This window comes from Oncorhynchus mykiss, chromosome 1, assembly GCF_013265735.2.
Source record: "Oncorhynchus mykiss isolate Arlee chromosome 1, USDA_OmykA_1.1, whole genome shotgun sequence".
In the NCBI taxonomy this organism is placed as follows: Eukaryota; Metazoa; Chordata; class Actinopteri; order Salmoniformes; family Salmonidae; genus Oncorhynchus; species Oncorhynchus mykiss.
The window spans coordinates 16,717,231-16,723,230 of NC_048565.1; positions in this window are offsets into that span (position 1 = coordinate 16,717,231).

Consider the following 6,000-nt stretch of genomic DNA (forward strand, 5'->3'; position numbering starts at 1 on the left):
ACCTTAACAGGTTGCCTGAAGCTGCCGAAAGACATGCTGTCAATGTAATAACATGTTCAATCATTTATCACAACTTTCAAGTATTTAGTGCCAATGGCTGTCATCATAAAATCAGATAGTGTTCAAAGAAGAACATAATTTACTTCGCTACTTACTTACTTAAAGTAGCCTATATAATGCAAAACAGTAGAGAGAAGATTGAGAGTTCAGTTGAACCTGTATCTGTTTCTCAGTAGATGTGTCTGTTGTGAGGAAACCAAAAGAGTTTTGATATGGGGAAGAAGACAAAAAATCATACAAACCACAAATAAAATATTACTAAATCAGGGCAATCTGTTGATGCGTTGTCAAGGAGGGTGGTCACTTGTGTTGTGAAGTAGAGGATCACAAGTTTGAGCCCAGTATGGCTACAGGGACAGTGTTTCATACCAGTAGAGCTGTGTTCAGCAGAAGCATAGCCTACTCAACATAGGCTTAGGCTATAGAATAATTATAATAAGTGTATATCCGAGTTTCAGTGTAGGATATTTGTGTAGTAATTAGAACAGTGTTTGAACTGGCAATCTTTCTCTTTTCGGGGAAATCTGTGCCATTCAGTTCCACACCTCACACGTCCATCAAAAGCATTAGAATATGAGACTAGAGGAGGATTATCCCACCATTGCTACCAGTGTATTAATTGAAGGGAAAGTGGGCAAACTGCACCAACTTGCGACAGTTCTGTTGGGCTCCCGAGTTGTGCAGCGGTCTAAGGCACTGCATCTCAGTGTAAGAGTTGTTACTACAGTCCCTGGTTTGAATCCAGGCTGTATCAAATCCTACCGTGATTAGGAGTCCCGTATGGTGGTGCACAATTGGCCCAGTGTCGTCCGGGTGTGACCGGGGTAGGCCGTCATTGTAAATAAGAATTTGTTCTTAACTGACTTGCCTAGATAAATAAAGGTTAAAAAAATACATATATATTCTGTTACAGGGAAAGCTCACTACTGCCCATGCTTCATAAGTCCAGACCTCTTGGAAGAGGTTGTACACTGACATACTGAGGATACACTTACGCCTATTGCATGAAATACTAAACTGATGCAACACATTTTCAGCAAGACACCAATTGCTGGGCCTCACCATCAGCAAAATAATCTGATGGGAACATAGATGATATCGGGACTATCTGAAAACATAGTGCATTGATTAGAACACAACAGGATGTTCAATGATTTTCATGTATTGTGAAAGACGTACTATAAGTGAAATTATGTTATTGATATGGAATTTGCCAGATGATGGCCTGTTACATTATTATAGTGTGTTTGCTTGATTGAATATGTTCATATTACTCTGTATATTCCAGCTATCAAGTGTGCTTACTTAGGCATGTAAATTTAATTTAATTTCAATGTCAATATAACACTCTGTTTAGAGGGTTCGGAGAGTGGAACGTCAACTGTACGAAATTTAAGACTAGACCGGAGCTTTACAAAACATTTACTTATTCTCTTTATTCTCTTTATTCTCTACAAGCAACCACCATCTCAATCATTTCACTTGACAGACAGGAATTTATAGACACAGGCCAGGCATTACTAATGTCACGACTTCTGACAAAGTTGCAGTCTCTCCTTGTTCAGGCGGTGCTCAGCGGTCGACATCACCGGTCTTCTAGCCATCATTGATCCATTTTTTTCCCATTGTTTTTGTCTTGTCTTCCTACACACCTGGTTTCAATCCCATTCATTACCTGTCTTTGTCGGAGATTGTTTTATGTTCAGTATTCGTGTTTTGTATTATGATTTTGGAGTTATGTTTTTTAAGTTATTAAACTACTCCATTCCGCCAAGTTTTGATTCTCCTGTTCCCTTCCCTTTCTCCTCAAACTAAGCCTGTACCTGGCCACGGTCCACCCAGCTCCATCGGACCGTGAGAAGAGTTTTGCCCTCGTTTCGTGCCTCACCGGGAAAGCCCTGGAGTGGCCAGCTCTGTGTGTGGAGGGGGAGATGCGGAGTTGGACGATTTTGAGGAGTTCACCTGCTGTTTCCGGACAGTATTCGACCACCCACCCGAGGGCAGAGCGGCGGGTGAGCACCTCTACCATCTGAGGCCGGAGATGAGGAGTGCCCAGGAGTTTGCACTGTAGTTTAGGACCCTGGCTGCCTGCGCTGGATGGAGCAACAAGGCCCTGATCGATCATTACCACTGTAGTCTATGTGAGGACGTCCGTCGGGAGCTGGCCTGCAGAGACACCACCCTCACCTTCGACCAGCTGGTGGACATGTCCATCGGGGTCTGGTTGTTTCATCCTCCCGCATACCCTCTCCGATACCCATGAAACTGGGAGGTGCGGTGCGCAGGGAGACCGGAGGGGGTTCCCGCTTGTGCACCATATGTGGCCACAGAGGTCACACTGCTGGTCGGTGCGGGGTTGTTTCCTCTGAGAATTGAGGTAGCAGGCAGGGCACTCTGGCGTCACCCCAGGTGAGTAGGCACCATTCTCATCCAGAGCCCTCTGTTGCACATATGTTTGTCTCTGTTACTTTTCCTGAATTTTCCCCACGTTCACAGCATAAGGCTCTAGTAGATTCAGGCGCGGCTGGGAATTTCATTAATAAAGGATTAGCTCATAGTTCAGGGATCCCCATTGTTCCTGTGGGTATGCCTTTCCCCGTTCATGCCTTAGATAGTCACCATTAGGGTCAGGGTTTATCAGGGAGGCCACCACTCCTTTGAGTATGGTAACGCAGGGGGGTTACAGTGAAAAGATGAGTGTTTTTCTTATTAATTATCCTGTGTATTCCATGGTGCTGGGCCTCCCCTTTGTTAGCTTGTCATAACCCCACTGTTTCTTGGCCACAGAGGTCTCTCATGGGGTGGTCGTGAGAGTGCTCAGGTAGGTGTTTAGGTGTTTCCGTTGGTGATACTACGGTGAAAAGTCCAGACCAGGTCTCCACTGTGCGCATTCCCCCAGAATATGCCGCATTGGCTCTCGCCTTCTGTAAAAATAAGGTGACTCAATTACCACCCCATCGACGGGGGGGATTGTGAAACATATCTGCTGGCAGACGCTGCACTTCCCAGGAGTCACGTGTATCCCCTGTCACAAGCGGAGACGGTGGCTATGGAGACATATGTCTCCGAATCCCTGCGTCAGGGGTACATTCAGCCCTCCATTTTACCTGAAGGATGGAGGTTTGCGCTCTTGCATTGAATATCGAGGTCTCAATAAAATCCTGGTGAGGTATAGTTACCCGCTACCTCTTATCGCTACGGCGATTGAGTCAATGCACGGGGTGCGCTTCTTCACTAAACTGGATCTCAGGAGTGAGTACAATCTGGTGCGTATTTGGAAGGGAGACGAGTGGAAGACGGCATTTAGTACCACCTCAGGGCATTATGAGTACCTCTTCATGCTGTATGGGTAGAAGACTCTATTAGTCATCCAATCATTTGTAGACGAGATTTTCAGAGACCTGCACGGGCAGGGTGTAATGGTGTATATCGATGACATTCTGATATACTCCGCTACACGTGCCGAGCATGTGTCCCTGGTGCGCAAAGTGCTTGGTCGCCTGTTGGAGCATGACCTGTACGTCAAGGCTGAGAAATGCCTGTTCTTCCAACAGTCCGTCTCCTTCCTAGGGCATCGGATTTCCACGTCAGGAGTGGAGATGAAGAGTTACCGCATTGCAGCCGTGCGTAATTGGCCGACTCCCACCACGATAAAGGAGGTGCAGTGATTCTTAGGGTTTTCCAACTACTATCGGAGGTTTATCTGGGGTTTTGGTCAGGTTGCTGCTCCCATTACGGCTCTGTTTACCTCGGTTCCTGTGTTGGCCCATCCGGATCCCTCTTTGCCGTTCATAGTGGAGGTGGACGCATCCGAAGCTTGGATAGGAGCAGTGCTCTCTCAGCACTCGGGTACGCCACTGAAGCTCCGCCCCTGTGTCTTCTTTTCGAAGAAACTCAGCCCGGCGGAGCAAAACTATGATGTGGGGGACCGGGAGTTGTTGGCTGTCGTCAAGGCTTTGAAGGCGTGGAGACATTGGCTTGAGGGTGCTAAACACCCTTTTCTCATCTGGACTGATCATCACAATCTGGAGTACATGCGGGAGGCGAGTAGACTGAATCCTCGTCAGGCAAGGTGGGCCATGTTTTTCACCCGTTTTGTGTTTACCCTCTCTTACAGACCAGGCTCCCAGAACGTGAAGGCAGACGCACTGTCCCGGCTGTATGACACAGAGGAGCGGTCCACGGATCCCACTCCCATACTCCCAGCTTCTTGTTTGGTGGCGCCGGTAGTGTGGGAGTTGGAAGCGGACATTGAGCGGGCGTCACGTGCAGAGCCCTCTCCCCCTCAGTGTCCAGCTGGGTGTCTGTACGTTCCGTCTGCTGTCCGCGACCGACTGATCTATTGGGCCCACACCTCACCCTCCTCTGTTCATCCTGGGATAGGTCGGACGGTGCGTTGTCTTGTTGGCAGGTACTGGTGTCCCACTTTAGCTAAGGACGTGAGGATTTATGTTTCCTCCTGCTCAGTGTGCGCCCAGTGCAAGGATCCTAGACACCTGCCCAGAGGTAAGTTACAACCCTTACCCGTTCCACAACGGCCGTGGTCGCACCTGTCGGTGGATTTCTTAACTGATCTTCCACCTTCACAGGGTAACACCACGATCCTGGTCGTTGTGGACCGTTTTTCGAAGTCGTGTCGTCTCCTCCCTTTGCCCGGGTCTCCCTACGGCCTTACAAACTGCGGAGGCCCTGTTAACACACGTCTTCCGGCACTATGGGGTGCCTGAGGATATAGTGTCTGATCGGGGTCCCCAGTTCACGTCAAGGGTCTGGAAGGCCCATCTGGGGGTCGCGGTCAGCCTTACCTCAGGTTTTCACCCCGAGAGTGATGGGCAGGTGGAGAGAGGTAACCAGTATGTGGATAGGTTTCTGCAGTCTTATTGCCAGGACCGGCCGGAGGAGTGGGCGAAGTTCGTGCCCTGGGCAGAGATGGCCAGAACTCGCTCCGCCACACCTCCACTAACCTTTCTCCCTTTCAATGTGTATTAGGGTATCAGCCGGTTCGGGCTCCTTGGCATCAGTCAGACCGAGGCTCCTGCGGTGGACAATTGTTTCCGGCGCACGGAGGAAACCTGGGAGGCCGCCCACGTCCACCATCAGGGCGCCATACTGCTCCAGAAAGTTGGCGCAGACCGTCACCGCAGTGAGGCCCCGGTGTTCGCACCAGGGGACAGTGTATGGCTCTCGACCCGAAACCTGCCCCTCCGTCTGCCCTGCCGGAAGCTTGCTCCGCGGTTTGTGATGCCGTTTAAAGTCCTGAGGAGAGTGAACGAGGTATGTTGTAGGTTACAGCTACCCACTAATTACCGTATTAACCCCTCGTTCCATGTGTCTCTCCTCAGGCCGGTGGTGGCTGGCCTGCTTCAGGAGGCTGAAGTGCGGGATGTTCCTCCGCCCCCTCTGAACATTGAGGGTGTCCCGGCGTACTCTGTTCGATCCATCTTGGATTCGAGACGTCGGGCGAGGGGCCTTCAGTACCTCGTGGACTTGGAGGAGTACGGTCCGGAGGAGAGATGCTGGGTTCCGGTGGAGACGTGTTAGATCCTTCCATGCTGCGAGAATTCCCCCATCTCCATCCGGACTGCACTGCGCCTCGTCCTCCGAGGGGGTACTGTCACGACTACTTATTTTCCACCATAATTTGCAAATAAATTCATTAAAAATCCTACAATGTGATTTTCTGGATTTTTATTTCTCATTTTGTCTGTCATAGTTGAAGTGTACCTATGATGACAATTACAGGCCTCTCTCATCTTTTTAAGTGGGAGAACTTGCACAATTGGTGTCTGACTAAATACTTTTTTGCCCCACTGTACTTGCTCACCTATGCTGAGCTAACACATTGTACCTATATACATGTGGCCAGTGACCCATAATCCCTTGTGAGAGTGCCCCTATTGTACAAAACAGCTTAAAACATTCCTAGACAGACAACATGTA